General features: G+C 51.3%; 1 protein-coding gene across 1 annotated transcript in view; it reads right to left on the reverse strand.

Annotated features, from left to right (window-relative positions):
* TSC22D3 (TSC22 domain family member 3) overlaps nucleotides 1-16,105 on the reverse strand; it is a 58,226-nt gene that overhangs the window by 19,515 nt on the left and 22,606 nt on the right. The gene's annotated exons all lie outside the window — the stretch shown is intronic.

Genomic DNA, 16,105 nt, shown 5'->3' on the forward strand with positions numbered 1-16,105 from the left:
CAACTGCAAGGCCCGGGACAAATATCAGGGATTACTCATTCAGGTTACTTGGTACAGCCCTTTTTACAAAAATGCCAGTGTGCCTTTGGCCTGCCCCCTTCCTCTGTTTCTCCTCAAGGGCTTGGGCCTTAGCCAAATCTGGTCTCCTGTGTAACTCTGCCCAGCTTTGAGAACATCTCCCGCCCCTCCCCCAAACCCTCACCACCCATCCTGTCGCCCTTAGGCCTTCCTTCACCATCCAAGGGCCTCTTGCCACACTCTCTCCCTCTCTCGCAGCCCAGGGCCCAGGGCCATCCGTGTGCGCCGAGTGACCCTGCTCTCCCAGCCCTGACCTCAGCCCATCCCCATCAAAGCTTTGAAGAGGAAGGACTCTGGGGCAGGGGTAATGACTGAACTTGATGATTTGCTACAGAGGCTGAGCACAACGCAGAACACCCAGCATGCGCTCCAGAAACACATCATTGTTTGGTTGCGTGTGCTGAGGGAGACCTGGGGGTGGAGTCTGCTTTGGGGCTCCTGACATCGCGCCTGATAGGCAACTGCTCCACCTCTAGATCCGCCAGGCCCCGCCCGCCTGGTCTTCCCACCCATCTTCCCCTTCACCTCTCAACCCAGAGAATGTGCTGGGCTCTTTCATCTCCAGGACCTGCATGCTAGAATGTGATTTGGGGCCTCCCTGGCCTAGCGCCACTGAGTTTCTCTGGTGACCCCCACCTTTCCCCAGGGACAAGAGGCTGAGAGCAGTTTGGGGCACCCTCTGAATTTCCCAGCATAAGCAATCAGCTCTCTCTGAACGCCGTACCCAGGAATCTTCTCACCTGAGGAAACCTGGGTTTCCCTCTTCAGAATTAGGGGCTCCTGGGATTTTCCTAGGGGCTGGAGAACAATGCTTACCACAGTTCAGCATGGATCTAATAGCTCTGCTCCTATATTAGGTTGACAGCAGTCCCCTTGGCTGGAATGTCTCTTGGTCTAGCAAATACTAGAGAGGGTTTCTTCTAAATGGTGGGGGCAAAGCCCTTACTTTTATCCTTCAGGGCTTCCTTTCGACCCTCCCCTCCCCAAAGGAGGAAATTAGAAGCAAAAGGTGACCTTGCTAGGCCTTGGCAGGGAACTGGTGACAGGGCGGCAACACAAGGCCTTATTTTGTTGGCCCCTGCCACCTGTCTCCCTCCCTCTGCCTGCTGCTGGGGCCCCATGTTGGCAGGCAGGTGGAGAGGAGGTGGAACTCTCTGGAGAGGCCACCTGGGAAAGCTGGTCTCATAATGAGAACCTCAGTCACCTGGAATTGGTTTTTCTTCACTCCATTTTTTCCCCTAAGAGGCTAACAATTCCAATCAGGGATTTGTTTAAGAGCATCCAATGAATGGGGCAAAGGTCACACAAGAGTACTGGGGCTCTGAATCAGGAGAGAGACCAACTTTTGCTCCTGGCCCTGCCGTGACATTGTTCTGTGACCGCAAGCTGGTTGAATTCCCTCTCAGGCCCTCAGTTTCCCCACCTGTCCAGACTCTATCTCTGGTCCTGGGCAGGGATCAGCGATGTATAAAATCCAAGGGTGTCAAATACTTAGTGATGGGCCCCTGAACTCTCTGTCCTCTGTGGAAGAAGCCCTGCCAATTTGAAAGTGTTTCCATTCTCCAAACTCCACTTGGAGCTTACCCTTTGGTGAGTCCACTGTAGCAGTCACCACCCTTAACATCTGGTCCAGGACCCACTCAAGACCTCTGTGCCAGGCGGTGGCTCCTTAACTGGCATGCCCTCCAACCAAGGCCCCCCTCACTGAACATGCATCCATGTCCCTCCCTTCCAATCTCTCCTTTGAGATGACCTCGCCCTGCCTCTTCCTCCCAATTCTCCTTGCCCTCCTTTCCCCCCAGCTCACTATTGCTCTGGGAAAACCATCCTTCTTTTCTCCTGGCAAATATGTCAGATACACACTGGCTGGCTTCCTCCTTAAATGGGCAATTCTCCCCTTTGGCCTACTTGGCATTGTCTGACCTCTTTTTGTTGTGTTTTGTCTTCCCACATATTCAGAGAGATGGAAGGAACCTTGAGGATCAACTAGTTCCAACCCCTCCTTTTATAGGTGAGGAAACTAATTTGAATACAGCAAATGACTTGCCCAGGGTCACACAGCCAGGCAGGGGCAAAGCCAAAACTCCATCCAGGTCTACCTGATTCTGGGGCTTCTGCTCTTTTACTCTGCTCCCTTACCCTTCAGGTAAGGCCTTAGCCCACCAGCTGCCATCCCCCTCTCTTTCTCCAAATGCACCTATTGCCCATGTCACACCGCTGAGCACTGATTCTATCCCCTAATTGTTTCCCATGTGTGTATCTAGGTTTCCCAACGAGAAAGTAGTCTACGGGGGCGGGAGCTAACTCATTCCTCCCACTTGAATGAGGCACAAAAAGGGGAAGTGAGCCACCTAAGGTCATGCAGCTCTTCAGTGGTAGAACTGGGAACCAGATCTAGGTCTCTGAGTCTCCACTTGGGGCCTCTTCCCACTATACCACGATGTGGTGCACCTCTCTTTTTATCCCATTTTTCCCGTTCTGTACTGTACTGGGATGTTTCATTCTTGCTTCTTCTTTATATTCTTATCCTCCTTCTTAACTTCTGCATTTCTCACAAATCTGGATTTTAGAGCTGGAAGGGACCTCAGGGATCATTAGTTTCACCTATCACTGCACAGATGAGGAAACTGAGACCAGGAGAGGGGAAGTCATCTGCTCGAAATCAGAGAGCTAATTAGTAGCCCAGCTGGGAGCCAAATCCAAGTCACCAACTCTTAGTTCAGTGCTCTTTCAACCACCCTCTTCCTGTCTGCACTCTTTGCCAAGAGTCCTTCTTGTTTGGAAATCCCCCCTCCTCTGCCCTCCAGGTCCTGCAAGATCTGAGAGTGCTTGGGCCCAGGGTCATAGAGCATCATTGGGGAAAGGTAGAAGGAGCAGAGGCCTGGAACTGCCCATATCCTCCCACTTCCCACCCTGGGAGGCCCCAGCCTGGCCTTGCCGAGAGTGGTGACTACCAAGTATGTGTTGAGATAAAGCAATAGCCTCTCGGATTCTCAGTTCATGGCCTAGACGGTGGCGTCAAAGCCCGAGCCGGCTGCAAAATGAGGTCAGTTCACTGTCCTCCCAATGGAAAAATCTTGTAAAATCAATAGCACTTATAACGTCAACAGACCCGGAGACCTTTCCTGTTTATTTTTTCCTTCTTTCTCACCCACCCTGCTGTGAAGGCATAGACAACACAGGAATCTGGCAAGCGAAGCTGCAAAGGCCAGACCATAGCTCCCAGAGCCCCTGAACCGAATGGGGAGGGGTGGGTGCACGTTAAGGTATGAGTGACTTGTGAATACCCCGGCCAAGGCCCTCCTGGCTAACCCTCGGGCAATGCTAATCAGATCCTAGGCCCTCCTTGGTAACTGGCACCTGGTTGGGAATAATCAGAAGCTGTCCGGAGCTCCAGTAGTGATTCTGGAAGCTCGGCCCTACCCCAGCTTTGCCACACTGGGCCTTCACTAAGGAAGAGAATAACTAGAAAGCCAATTAGACAACACCATGGGGCCTTCCTGCACTGGGAAGTGTCTGAGGCCCTCAGACTGGAGTGGATGTTGGCCTTTTTCCCAGACATCCTTCCCCCAGCCCCAGTGGGTGTATACTACCTTCCCTCCATGCACACAGAGAGTGGCTGCCCTCATGCTGTTATTTGCATGGTCACAAACAGGCTTCTTCCTCCTGCCCTGAAACTGGTCCTGAAACCAGACCACAGAGCCTGAGCCTGACATTTATTCTATTAAATGCTGTCCTTTATATGAAAGTACTGTGAATTTATTCCAACCTGGATTCATTTCACAAATATTTACTGAGCGCCTACTCTGTATCAGACACTGGTAGCTTCTATCAACTGTGTTTTGTGCAGTTGAAGACTGCTGTACCTCACGAGTTCCAAACGAGCATGTAGGGTCAGATGAAGCTCGGGGGTCAGCTGCGAAGGCAGGTCCTTAGAGTAAGCGTGTACCATAGTGTGGGTCTCTGCACATCGGGGATACTGAGGCATGGGTGCCTAGGGTGGTGAGCTGGGAGATGCCACTCCTACACAGACTCCTAGGACCAGGGACAAACCTCACACACCAGAGAAGTTGTCCTGGGTAGCTGCAAGAGGCAGAGGTGAGGACAATCACAGGGCCTTCCACGGCTAAGGGACAGCTGTGCACTCCACCATCAGTCCTTGCCTGTTGACCTCGCAAGCAAGGCAAAGGACAGGACATTTTGGAAGGAGCGGTGCTCTCTTTTCTGATATGTCCCCCGGGCCCCTGAGTTTGGTTCCCTTGCTGGTCAAGAGGTATCCAAGGCATTTAAAGGCAACTAGGTATTTCTCCAGGGGACAGTGTTCCTGGTTAAACACCCACCCCCACCTCCCAAGTGCATGAACTTGACTTTGCAGCTCATCTTCTCCTAGGCAAGGTCTTGGTCCTGGGCCTGGTCCCCCAACCCTGCCCTCTGGGTGATCTTGCTAAAGGATGCCAAGGGAGTTGGTGGCAGGGGCTGGGAGCAGAGCCCAGGTTTCCTGGATCCTGGCCTGGCACTCTTGCCACCAGATCCCACTGCCTCTCCCTCTCTTCTCTTGCCCTTTGTGCTCTGTCTGTACCGTCTGGAGGCACGTGCCCTGCACCCCACTAGCTTTCACTGCATGAGATATTTCTGTCTGACACCAGTCAGCAGTTCAACCATATGGGGCATGGGGAGTCTGGCTGTCTGCTGCCCGTGGGGCCAGGCCCAGGTTGGGGAGGGGGAGGGCGGGTCCCTCTGCTGGTGTGGGATCCAGTCATTTTTTTTCCAGGGGCCCTGAGTGGGGCCCCTAAGCTTAGCATCCCAGGGCTAGGGCTAGGTCACTGTGGGTCCCCACTCCCAGGGCTGTTGCTACGATACTGGGTTCTACAAGTGCTGAGTGGCACTGCCGGGGCCGGATGCAAACGGCATGCAGCAGGGTCTAGCTGTGAGCCAGTTGGCCAGCTGACATTTCAGGGTCCAAAGAGCTTGTGTGTACTGGACAAGCTGTTTATTGTGGTCTTGGCACTGCCCGGCCCTTCAGACAGCAACAAATGCTCCCAAACTGGGAAAGGAGAGGAAATAAGGAGACAGCCGTAGCCAAAGAAGACCTGGAATCTCTTTCCTCACACCATTTGCTCCCTGCAGCTGACATGGTGCTGGTGCCAACCATCGGAAGTGCCCCTGTGAGGGTACCGGAGGGGGCAAGCCCCACAAACCTCCATTCGTGAAGACCTACATTGCAAATCATGTACATGCCCACATCAGCATCCTTCCGACTGCCCAGCTCTCAGAGGCCGCTAATGAGGGAAGGTTGAGCAGTCAGAAAACACTAGGAATGAGAAATCTTGATGTCACAAAGTTTAAACACGCAGAAGAACTGGTACCCCAAGGCTGAAGGTTCTTGACACACACACACACACACACACACGGAAACACACACATGCGCGCGCACACACACACACACACACACACAATCTTCAGAGAGATAGTTATCAACAGGCCATGATAGAAATGGTCATTTCGAGTCTTAGCCTGGTTTTTTAAGTTACACTCAGGGTTGACAACACGCTGGGGAACATGCAGCAAGGGCATGTGTATTAGAGCATAGGGTGGGTGGACAGATGAGACATAGGAGACCCCAAATGAGGGAAGCTGAGAAGCCAGAGTCCAGAGAAGTTGTAGGAAAGGTAGAGTTTCCCAGAAGACATTTGGCCCTATCCACGCCTGGGAGTCTAGTCTGGCCTATGGCCTGAGGAGAAGCCTTACTTGGGAGGGACGGAATCAGAGATTAGCAGTTGAACTCGGCCTCAGGCTCTTGACCTCCATACCTTGTTCCACCCAAGATTGTGGCTGCCAGGGCTGGACAAATGGAACTGCCAGAGTGCCTTCTGAGTGTCTTGGTCAGGGCCTCCAGTTTGTCTATGGTTTAGCGCATAGTCAGTCTTATCAGCTCAGCTGTGCATGATAGATGCCTCCAATACACACACACACACACACACACACACACACACACACACACACACACGGTAGCAGTAATGAACACCAGCAGTTAACATTCATTGAGTGCCTACTTTGCACCAAACATAGTTCAAAGCACTTCATATACAGTACGTATTTTACCTCAATTAACCCTCCCCAGTTTACAGAAGGGGAATCTGAGGTCCAGAGAGATGAAATAACTTACTCAAAGTCCCACCAGGTAGAGTGGCTGAATAGGGATTCAGTAGAGGTCTGGCTGACTGCAAAGCCTGTGCCATTACAGGGCCCCTGTGACTAAGCATATGACTGTGCCCATTTATACAAAAAGCCTCAGGGAAGGAAGGAAGAGAGGGGTAAAAGGGAAGATTGGAGAGCTGGGCCTTGGAGAAGAACCACAATGGTGGAGGAGATGGTGGGCCATGGTGTGAAAGAGGGAAGATGGGCAGCAGAACGCCCACCAGATGCCAGAAGCTAAGATTATCTAAGTGTGCAACCTCACACCTCTTGGGAACCCCCAAGGCCCCCCATCATGGTGCTTGCCCTCACACCAGTACTCACTCAGTAAAACTGCTAAGGAGCAACCTTGGGGAATACACACAGACCAAGTTGCTGCCTCCCTCTTGGTAAGACCCAAGCTTTAAAGTGGTTTCCTCAGAGGCCAGGTCACCAGACATTACTTAAGCCCCCAGCACGTGGCAGGCACTAGGGGGATAGAGACAAACCCAACAGGCACCTTGCCCTTGAGATGTGGCAGGCTGGCAGAGGAGATGTTAGATTGGCCTTGAGCCACCCCCAGGGGTTAACTGGGGCTAACGGTGCGGGCTGTGCACAGTCAGGGAACAGAACGAAGCCCCTGGGTCTCCCCAGAGACAGGGCTGCTGCCTTTAGCTCCACTCACAGAGCTAGGCAGCCCAGCTGGCACCATTCTCCACTGGGTTGCTTCTACAAACGTAGCTCGGAGCAGCCTTTCAGGGCTGTGCCGGGACACTTTAGCTGACACACAGGGAGCCTGAAATGGGTGAGGGCTGGGGGAAGTGGTGAAGCCACAGGAGGATACCCTCGCCCTCTCATTCCTTAGCTTCTGCCAGTGGGCCTCCCACCTCCAGCAAGGGGAGAACACTCTTCTTCAGAGCTCTCCCCCACCAGCCCATCATCTCCTCCCTTCCTGGGAAGCCCAAGGCTTAGAGAAATGAGTCCAAGTAATTAACTAATTAATGAATATGGATGGGAAAGTTGCTGAGGTTGCTGGAAAACACCCTGTTGCAGCCAACACACACAGCCCAGCCAGGCACCCGCCTCCCAGCATGGGTGAGAAGGAAGCTCCGAACGACTACTCGACTGTATCTCCCCAAGGCTCCAGCTGCATCAGAAGCACCCGCCACCCAGCAACCCCTCGCCCGATGCCAGGAGACCTGCCTCTGGACGGCACATCCCCTTGCAATGACAGCCACCACCACCCCACTCCATCTGGGGCTGCGATCTGCTCAGTTACTCGGCATCAAGGGTACTCTGTGGTCCAAGGAAGTCCGCCTGCGGGCTCTCCCAATGCAAAGTGCAAGGCTGCAGGAGATGGATGGATGGAGATAGGAGAAGGGGAGAGAAAAGCAGAAGGAGCAACCAAGAGGCACACACAGCTGGCAGGAGCCCATCTCCAGCTGTTGGGCGGGCTGTTTCCTTTGATAAAGCACTTGGCAGTACTCCCAGTTCTGTAGTTTCTGGCCTGCGAAAGCACACCCGGAGCACAAGCCTGCCTGTGGGAGGACTTCAGCCTTGCTTTGTTTTCTTTCTTTCTTTCATTTTTTAAGCTTTAGAAGATGCCCCTCCCCTTCCAAGGAACCTCATCCCTCCCCCACACCTGGACAAAGTGAAGTTGTACCAACAGGTGATGTGGGCTGGGCTGCCAGCTGGTCGTCATAGAAAGTCAGTGCCACAGAGGCACAGGGGTGTGCAGTGAGGCCTAGGCCTGTGTGTGTGTGTGTGTGTGTGTGTGTGTGTGTGAGAGAGAGCGAGAGAGAGCGAGAGCGAGAGAGAGAGTGAGAGCGAGAGCGAGAGCGAGCGAGCGAGCGAGCGAGCGAGAGAGAGAGAGAGAGAGAGAGAGAGAGAGTCTGTCTGAGAGGCTCTGCTTGTTTGTTGTGGCTGACACTGCCTTCTGTGTGGCACACCATCACTGGTCTCCCCACCTAGCATCCTTCCAGGCTACTAATGTTTCCCCAGAAAGCACTGGGAAATAGGAGTCCCGCGGTCACGTGATCACACAGAACAACACGCCCTCCCTCAAACCCCTGGTCCTGTGGCTTTGTGGAAGCCAGTCTCCTCCGGCCCATGTGAAATGAGGGACCGGGCTTGAAGGCCTCCCAGGTCCCTTGGAGGAAGCAGAGCAGGCGCTGTAGCAGAGCCCCTGTCCCCTCGTCTCCCCCAGGCTCATCGACAGCCTAATGACAAGCCTCCCCCAGGCCCCAGTGTCCCAGATCCCTGAGGGGAAGCTCATCGCCCGCCCGCCTGCCCGGGCTCCTCGTGGGGTCCCCAGAAGCCCCCACTCCCCGAGGGCCCCGAGCCAGCACCCACTCCCACACCCTGTCCGCCCCCGGCGCCCGGAGGCCGGGTCTCCCAGGGGGCCACTCAGCTCGCTTCGCAAGGCTGCCTCCCAGGGGAGGAGGACCAGCCGGGAGGAGACACACAACTTCCTCCGCAGCCAGAGGGGGAGGCCCGGGGTGGCCCTGAACCACCGACCCGCCGCCCCACCATGTTCACGGCGCAAACCGAGGGGCCGCCGGCCCTTAGCCATGGGAGAAGCCAGTCGGGAAGAAGCAAACATGGAAACAAACACAACCTGGGAACTTTGGACCAGCTTCCAAACTGAAAGTCCTCAAATATACCTTGGCCGCCCCCTCACAAAAAAAGCATTTGCCTCATGAGAAAACCTAGGCACTTAGACTGCAGGATGGCAGAGCCAGAGCACCTCGGGGGATCATGTCGTCCAACCATTTCATCTTATGTATGGGGAAACTGAGGCCCAGAGTGAGGTGGAGACTTCTGCTGGTTAGCAGAAGAGCTGGCACTAGAAGTCAGGGCACTAGCCCAAAGAGTTCTGGGTCCTGGCCATGGTTGGAAGACGATATACCAACCCAAGACCCAAGTAAGAATTCTGGGATCCAGAAGCTCTGAGTTGACATGGTACGCAGGGTAGTCCGGTGAGCTGAATGTGGCCATGAGGCTGGTGTGGGTCTGTGAGCACTTTAGATCCCTTTCACCTGTCAAGGGATATGCCTGTTGATGTTATGGGGCCATGTGGCCATCACACCTGGGGCTCAATGTCAAGTCGGAGTTGGGTTGGGGACCCCTGCTCTTTCTTGCCTTCACCTTTTCTAGAGTATTCTTCCTACCAGGGCTCAAGCTCTGGAGGGGGAAGAAACTCAGCCATAGTTTCTCCACCGGTTGGGGAGGGCAGTATGGGGGCAAGCCTAGGTATGTGGCTTTTGCCACCTCTTTGGGATTCAGAGCCCACCTTGCTCCTTCACAGCCCAGGTATAATCCTCCAGTTGTGAACAGGGAAGAAGAAGTGGGTAGGCAGGAGTGCCTATCAGCTTCAAGAAGGTAATAAGCCCTAGATAGCTTTCTTAACTTTGAGCAAGCTCTGGGGCCAGATTGTAAGCAAATGGCAAGGCCCACAAGGCTAAGCCTGGCATGCTCAGGCTGAAATTATATCGACTGCGTCTGTCTTCAAGCCATGCGCTGGGGCTGAAGCTGAGCTGACCCCACCCCCTCTGACGTAGCCAACCCTCCGCTACTAGAAGCCACTAACCCTTCACTATGGCCAGTGTGGAAACAGCACGTGTTGTTTTCTGAGACACAGTTACCTGGATATCTGCGAGAAGCTCCATTAACATAAAGAGCTCAGCATGGAAGACAATCATGCCCAAAACTTTCAATACTTAAACACATGCTTTAGAACCTACTTTAACCACTTCCATTCCCCCTTGTTCTTGCTGAGGGCTGTGGTATTCAAGTGACAGTTAGAACAAGGTCCTTCTTGATCCCACTCATGAAGTCCTGCACCGAGATTCCAGACAGTTGCATTTACCACTTAATTCCACCCATCACTTTATAGAGACCATCATTTTATAAGACACTTTGCTATGTGTTATTTTACATCTGTGGACTATCTCTATCATTGTTCTGGAGTGATTTCTCTGTGTGTAATCTATCTCCCCAGCTTGATCCAAAGCTCCTGATGGGTGGGAAGCGGGCCTTTGGTGGCTTTTTCTCCCCTCCTCCCTCTCCCTGTAGCACTCAGGACAGTGGTGTGGCCAAGAGGATGGTCTCAATAGTGCTTGTTCAACTCAATAACAACAACTGGGGAGGCCAGCGTAATTTCTGAATTCATCGGCAGGCGCATCCAGTGATGACGGAAATCTGCAGCTGGATGTATCCGCTGCTGTAAAGAAAGAGCTATTCTTGAAGGGAGGGTCACTCAAAGCCAGCATGTCAGTTGACTTAACTACCCCCTCCCTGTCCCATCTTGATGAAACAACAGCTAAGCAGTTGGGACAAGGGTGGGGTGCCTCACACCAAGCGGCCATTAAGCCGAGGAGATGGACATTCCGTTTCCCAACATCCTCTATTCTGTTTCATCCATCTCTTTGGCAACAGGGTGTTAGGCTTCTTTCTAGGCTCGTTTCCACAAGTGACAGTCTCCCTGCGTCTAGCTGTGGGACGACAGTGGACCCAGATTGAATTATTGATAGGAAATTATTTGAAACTAGAGATCATGTTTGTTCATTAATGGTTATTAACGTATACCTTGTTTATGGGTTTACCTAGGGGAAAATAAAAGAGGACTGGCTTTGATGGTGGATACACATTTATGGATGGGAACCTTGAGTATTTAGGAATACTTTTCCTAAAACACTCATTCCAATCAGAACTGTCTCTAGGTTTTCCTTCTCTCTTGTTTCATAAGTGGCCTCACCAACTGAGTAGCTAGAAATCTTTCATTTCTAACAGGAAGAATACAGAGGTAGCCTGGAGACCTATGTTATAGCTGAGATTGAGAATTTAGCTAATATCTCTAACAAGTGAGCTACTTACTATTAACCCAGTCATTAATTAAGGTCATGTTTGCACTTCAATTGTCAGCCCCAAACATCTGTTTGTTTAAACCGAGGTCACTTCAGGTTATTACAGTTATAGCCACTGGTGAGATAATCTGCTTAGATTTCACAAGTATGTGTGAATTGCCTACCTCAGCCCTTATTTTCACAGAATAAGAGTTCTCTTGAAGGCACAGGGTCAGACTTAAGATAATACATGATTTTCCTTCTCAATAGAACTAAAAACAAGGCTTTAATTAAGTCACCAAAATTCTCGGATTGAATATCTATATTACATTTCTTAATGATGTTAATCTGTCCAAGGGTGACCCACAGGATTCCCATTGATCCAAGAACAATCTTTAGGCAGACATTTTATTGGCTCGGAGATTGTTTCCCGATCATTCAGCACTGCCCTTCTCAATGGTGGAGTCACCCCCACTTTGTTGATAGAGACTGCAGGTGGCCTGGGAGAGGGGGGGCAGTGGGGAGGGATGATAGAGATCATGAAACAGAGAAAGGGGGGGAATGCAGAGGCAGAGAGCTTAAAGAGGTCTGTGAGTGGAGAAAAGGGAATAGGGGCCAAGATGGTTCTCCCAGGCAAGCCTAGGACTTGAGGAAAGTCCAGACATATACACCCTCCCAAACCCTCACCACACACACACATACACACACACAGAGGCACACATGCCTCTTTTACATATACCTTCCTCACCCTGACTCTCAAGTCCCAAATACAGGAATAGGCTCAGATGGAGTTACACACATATGTCACACACACAAGAACACCAACCCTCCCAGATGCCATCTTTCCAGCTGTCCCTTCACGAACACAAGTGTCCCTCCCCATCTACACATAAATATATTTACCATACATTTTTCATACCTTTTTTTGCATACAATTTGAACATATTTTTATGTACATTCCACATTACTACCCAAACTCCCTCCACACAACCAAGTCCTCACATATGTACACAGCTACACACAAACACACACTCATACACATCTTCCTTCCCATCAGAGGCCAAAAAAGTCTGTGCTCAACAAATTCTAGTGCTTTCTTCCTTGGTGGGTGGGATTTGAAGAAGCGGCTGGATAGCCAGGTGAACTAGAGAAGTGCTTTTCCTAGCATGGTTCTTAGCATGGTGGAAAAGTCCATCAAGGACATTTGAAATCCCTCACAGAGTTCACTCCCTTGGCCTATAGACAAGACACCAGCGGTAACCTTTAGCAGCTGCCAAAAGCATCTAAGACTCTCTTAGTTCTGCTATGCTAGCTGACCTTTGCAAGGAATCCTGGGTATTTTGAACCAAGAACATTTAGTATAAGAAACAAAACAAAACAAAACAAAAATAAAAATCTTTCCCTGACATTTAAGAACAATACTAAAGTGCCTGTGCAAATTCACCTGGCAGGCTTGACCTGTGGCAAGATGGCAAAGAAGGAAAAGTTGATTTTAAAGCCCACCAGCCCTGGATGTCCTCTTGGAGCCTGTCCCCATCCGCCTCCCCATACATGCTCTGGAATCTCATTGTCCCCCACCAGGCTGCCTCTGTTCTGGCCAAAGAAGACTAGAACTGGGAAAAGGCTTTTGGATTCGACAAAAAGGAAGTGATGAGCAAGCTGAGAGTGTGCAGTTAGTCTATTAGATGTAAGATCCAGGTGGTAGGCACTGTGATCTATGCAGTGCCATCTGCATAGGAAGTCTACGGTCCAGTTAGTTTCTATCCAAGTCCCACCAGCCTGCCCATTAAAAAGTTGAAATGTGGCTAGGCTGAAAAGCAATCAGATCTGTTATTGACACTGTTTCATTCTGAATAGCACAGAGGACTAAAGGCTTTCTTTACTTAGTTCATTAGTTAGCTAACAAGCATTTTCCAAGCACCTACTGTGCATGGAGCACTGTCCCAGACACTCGCTCTTGCCATTGCTGCTTCTGCTATTTAATTTCTGAATACAGGCTGTTGCCAGACATCCAATTTTCTGAGTGCTTGCTCTGACAGGGAACAATGACTAATGAACCAAACATCAGGGAGGGCCCTCTGATCTCCAGCACAGAACATGCCCATAAAGGCAGAGTCTAATTTGTTCAGCAAGCAGCTGCCAATTCTTCTGGGATCTTAATTACCTGGAGCAGTTTATATGGGTGAATCCCCTTGGGAGAGAAACCCTGAACTCCGTCTTTCTCACATCCTATCATACGCCAGGCCCTACAAATGGCTTTAACCCCCAGCCACTGCACATGGGTACAAAGTCCAGGCCACGGTGGTTCACCAGACAGGCATTCCGGCACTGCACACGACCCTCCTTCACACCTCTACACACACTCCCCTACACACACACACACACACACACACACACACACACACACAGCGGCAGCAGCGGGTTATAGCGGAAAGCACTCTGGACTGCAAGTTAGGAGATCTTGGTATCAACCCAGCTCTGCCTCTGCTTCTCTGTGTGACCTTGGACAAGACTTTTTCTGTCTCTGGGCTTCTGTTTCCTGTCCTATAACGTGAGGGGTGGGACTAGATGATCTCTGTGGACCTTTCCGGTTCTAGGACTTGACATTCTACTTCCTGAGCCCCAAGAGAGCTGTGTGACCAGGTCAGGTTTGTAAATTGGGGATAAGACAAGGTGGGGGCAGTGGTCGACTCAAGCAGTCACCATCATGGAGAAGGGGATATCTCCTTGGGTCGGCCCCTCCCAAAGTTCCACTGTATTTCTGAAAAGTTTCACAAACCAGGCTGGGGGATCTGGTGGCACTGTGGGCTCTGCTGCTCCCTTCAACCTCATCTCCCTCCCCCATCATTTCTTTTTAACCCTTTTTCCAACTCTCTTTCCTTTTAACCAGGCTTTCAGCTCATCCTGACTAGTTCCCTTTAGCAAGCTCTTCAGAGAGACGGATGATTAAATGGTCTTGAGAGTCTCCTGAGTCTGTAAAATGTAAATAACAGTCCCTGCCCTGGCGGCCTTCACAGGCTTTCCAGAGGATCAAATAAGATAAAGTCTGTGAAAGTGCTTTGGAAATTGTCAAGTGCTATGCAAATGCGAGGGATTATTATTAATGACGGTTGGGGAGGCAGCCACGTGATGCAAGGGGGAGCAGAGTGTCAACTTGCCTGCTCTCCTCACCATCTTCGCTGGGTGAAGGCACTGGTGTTGCCAGCCAGCTTGTAGCCAACTAACACATCAGTAGGGGTGGTTCTTTGATTAGCGTTACCCCCCATTGTCCCCTAGTAGAGTTCAGAACCAGAGGAAAGAGGACAAGGAAGGAGTAGGTTGATCTGGATATATAGCGAGTAAGGCCTAGGGTAGTGATTTTTTTTTCCTTACAAAAGCGAATCCTTTCTTTCAAACAGAGTCTCACATGGAAAACCCAATTTATAAAACAGATGAAAGCAGAGCTACTCTAGTTGAAGTTGAGATGAGGCCCATGGAGTCCCACTGGCTGGGCTCTCCGCTTGCCCTCGAGATCACTCTGGTGGCTCCCCAGGGCTCCAAAAGGAGCACATGGGAAAACTGGCAGTGTCGAGCAGGAGCTCTTGCCTGGCACCCAGTGCTCCAGACATCCAGGGGGCAGCCACAGCCTGGGCACTGGAGTGATGGGGGTACAGGACATAGAGAAGGGGAGTGAGAGAATGCTATAGAAAGGCAGACAGAGTTGGGGGCAACACCTTTTGTTTACTCAGCAGCTTTGTCTAGGGTCCCAGGCCGGCATTCTCGGGTTACCCTAGAATGGGGCTGCAGTTTTGTGAATCAGTGCTGGAAGGCCTACGGAAAAACATGGGTCTAGAAATGGTAAAACAAAGGATGGGACCAAATGAACGTGAGCAGGGCTCCTGCTTTCTTATTTTGCTTTGAGGGGCAGGGGGTGTTGGGCCTGGTCAGGATTGGAGTCCAGAAGCCTGAGACATAGAACAAGGAGAGACAGCTGGGGAGTTGGGGGGTGGGGAAAGAGTAGGCTCCCTCCTGGAGCGCTTGCTCCATTTTCCCACCCTCCCCACCCAAACAGGCTCAGCGACAGGGCACAGCTGACTGACTAGGCAGAAACCGATCAGATACTGCAGGTACAGGCTGAGGGTTCCAGGCCAGATAGGGGTATGTGTGTCCAAGACTTTCACACAGCCAGGACATGGGTTGTTGCTGACTCCCTAAGGCAGATGGAACAGTGTCAGGGATTTTGTTTGAGTCGCTGTAACTGGGAGGATATAATAATAATAAAAAAAATCACCTTAGACTAAATGATGCTGGCATCCGAGAAACATCCGGCGCTGGTATTTCTATATTATTCAGGCCGTTTGCAAAAGCCCAGCATCTTTCTCTCTGTGGAGATTCTTATTCCACATGTGTCTTCCCCTGATTCCTTTTGCACATGTGGTGGCCTAGAGCTCCTTCTCAAATTACCCTGAGGTAGCTGCTACAGAGACACGTTTGCTGTGCCAGGGCTGAGCAGGAAATGGGTAACCCAGAGCAGAGGATCAGCGGCAAAAGCCATTTGTGCTCGAAGGAAACGAGAGCATTTGGAATTCCGGTGTGCTTGGGCGGAGGGGAAGAGGTCGTTACACGGGCCCAGACAGCCTTTGTCCCTGCTCTTCTGGAAAGGAGCAGTGGGACCATCTCGAAAAATGTGTTGGATGAGAGAATCACTTGGCTAGAGGTTACTTCCCCTGCATAAGCCTGTGTGAGCACAGACACCAGGAAGGAGGTAGAGAGGGGGGCTCCTGAGGGGCCTGGGGAGGAACAGAACTCAAGGAGGAAAGAAGAGCAAATGAGCCAAAAATAGCTTAGCAACAGACCCCTTGGAAGGACTGTAACCCTTGCTCTGTAAGTGGTTAGAGCTCCTCCCTTCAAACGAGAATGGTTTTGCTATTACAAGTAATTGCCTCACTCTTGCTTTCTCAGATATTTAAAGGCAACTGAGTTAGGTACACACACACACACACACACACACACACACACACAATTTTTTG

Source organism: Neophocaena asiaeorientalis, unplaced genomic scaffold (assembly GCF_003031525.2).
Source record: "Neophocaena asiaeorientalis asiaeorientalis breed wild unplaced genomic scaffold, Neophocaena_asiaeorientalis_V1.1 scaffold444, whole genome shotgun sequence".
Classification (NCBI taxonomy): domain Eukaryota; kingdom Metazoa; phylum Chordata; class Mammalia; order Artiodactyla; family Phocoenidae; genus Neophocaena; species Neophocaena asiaeorientalis.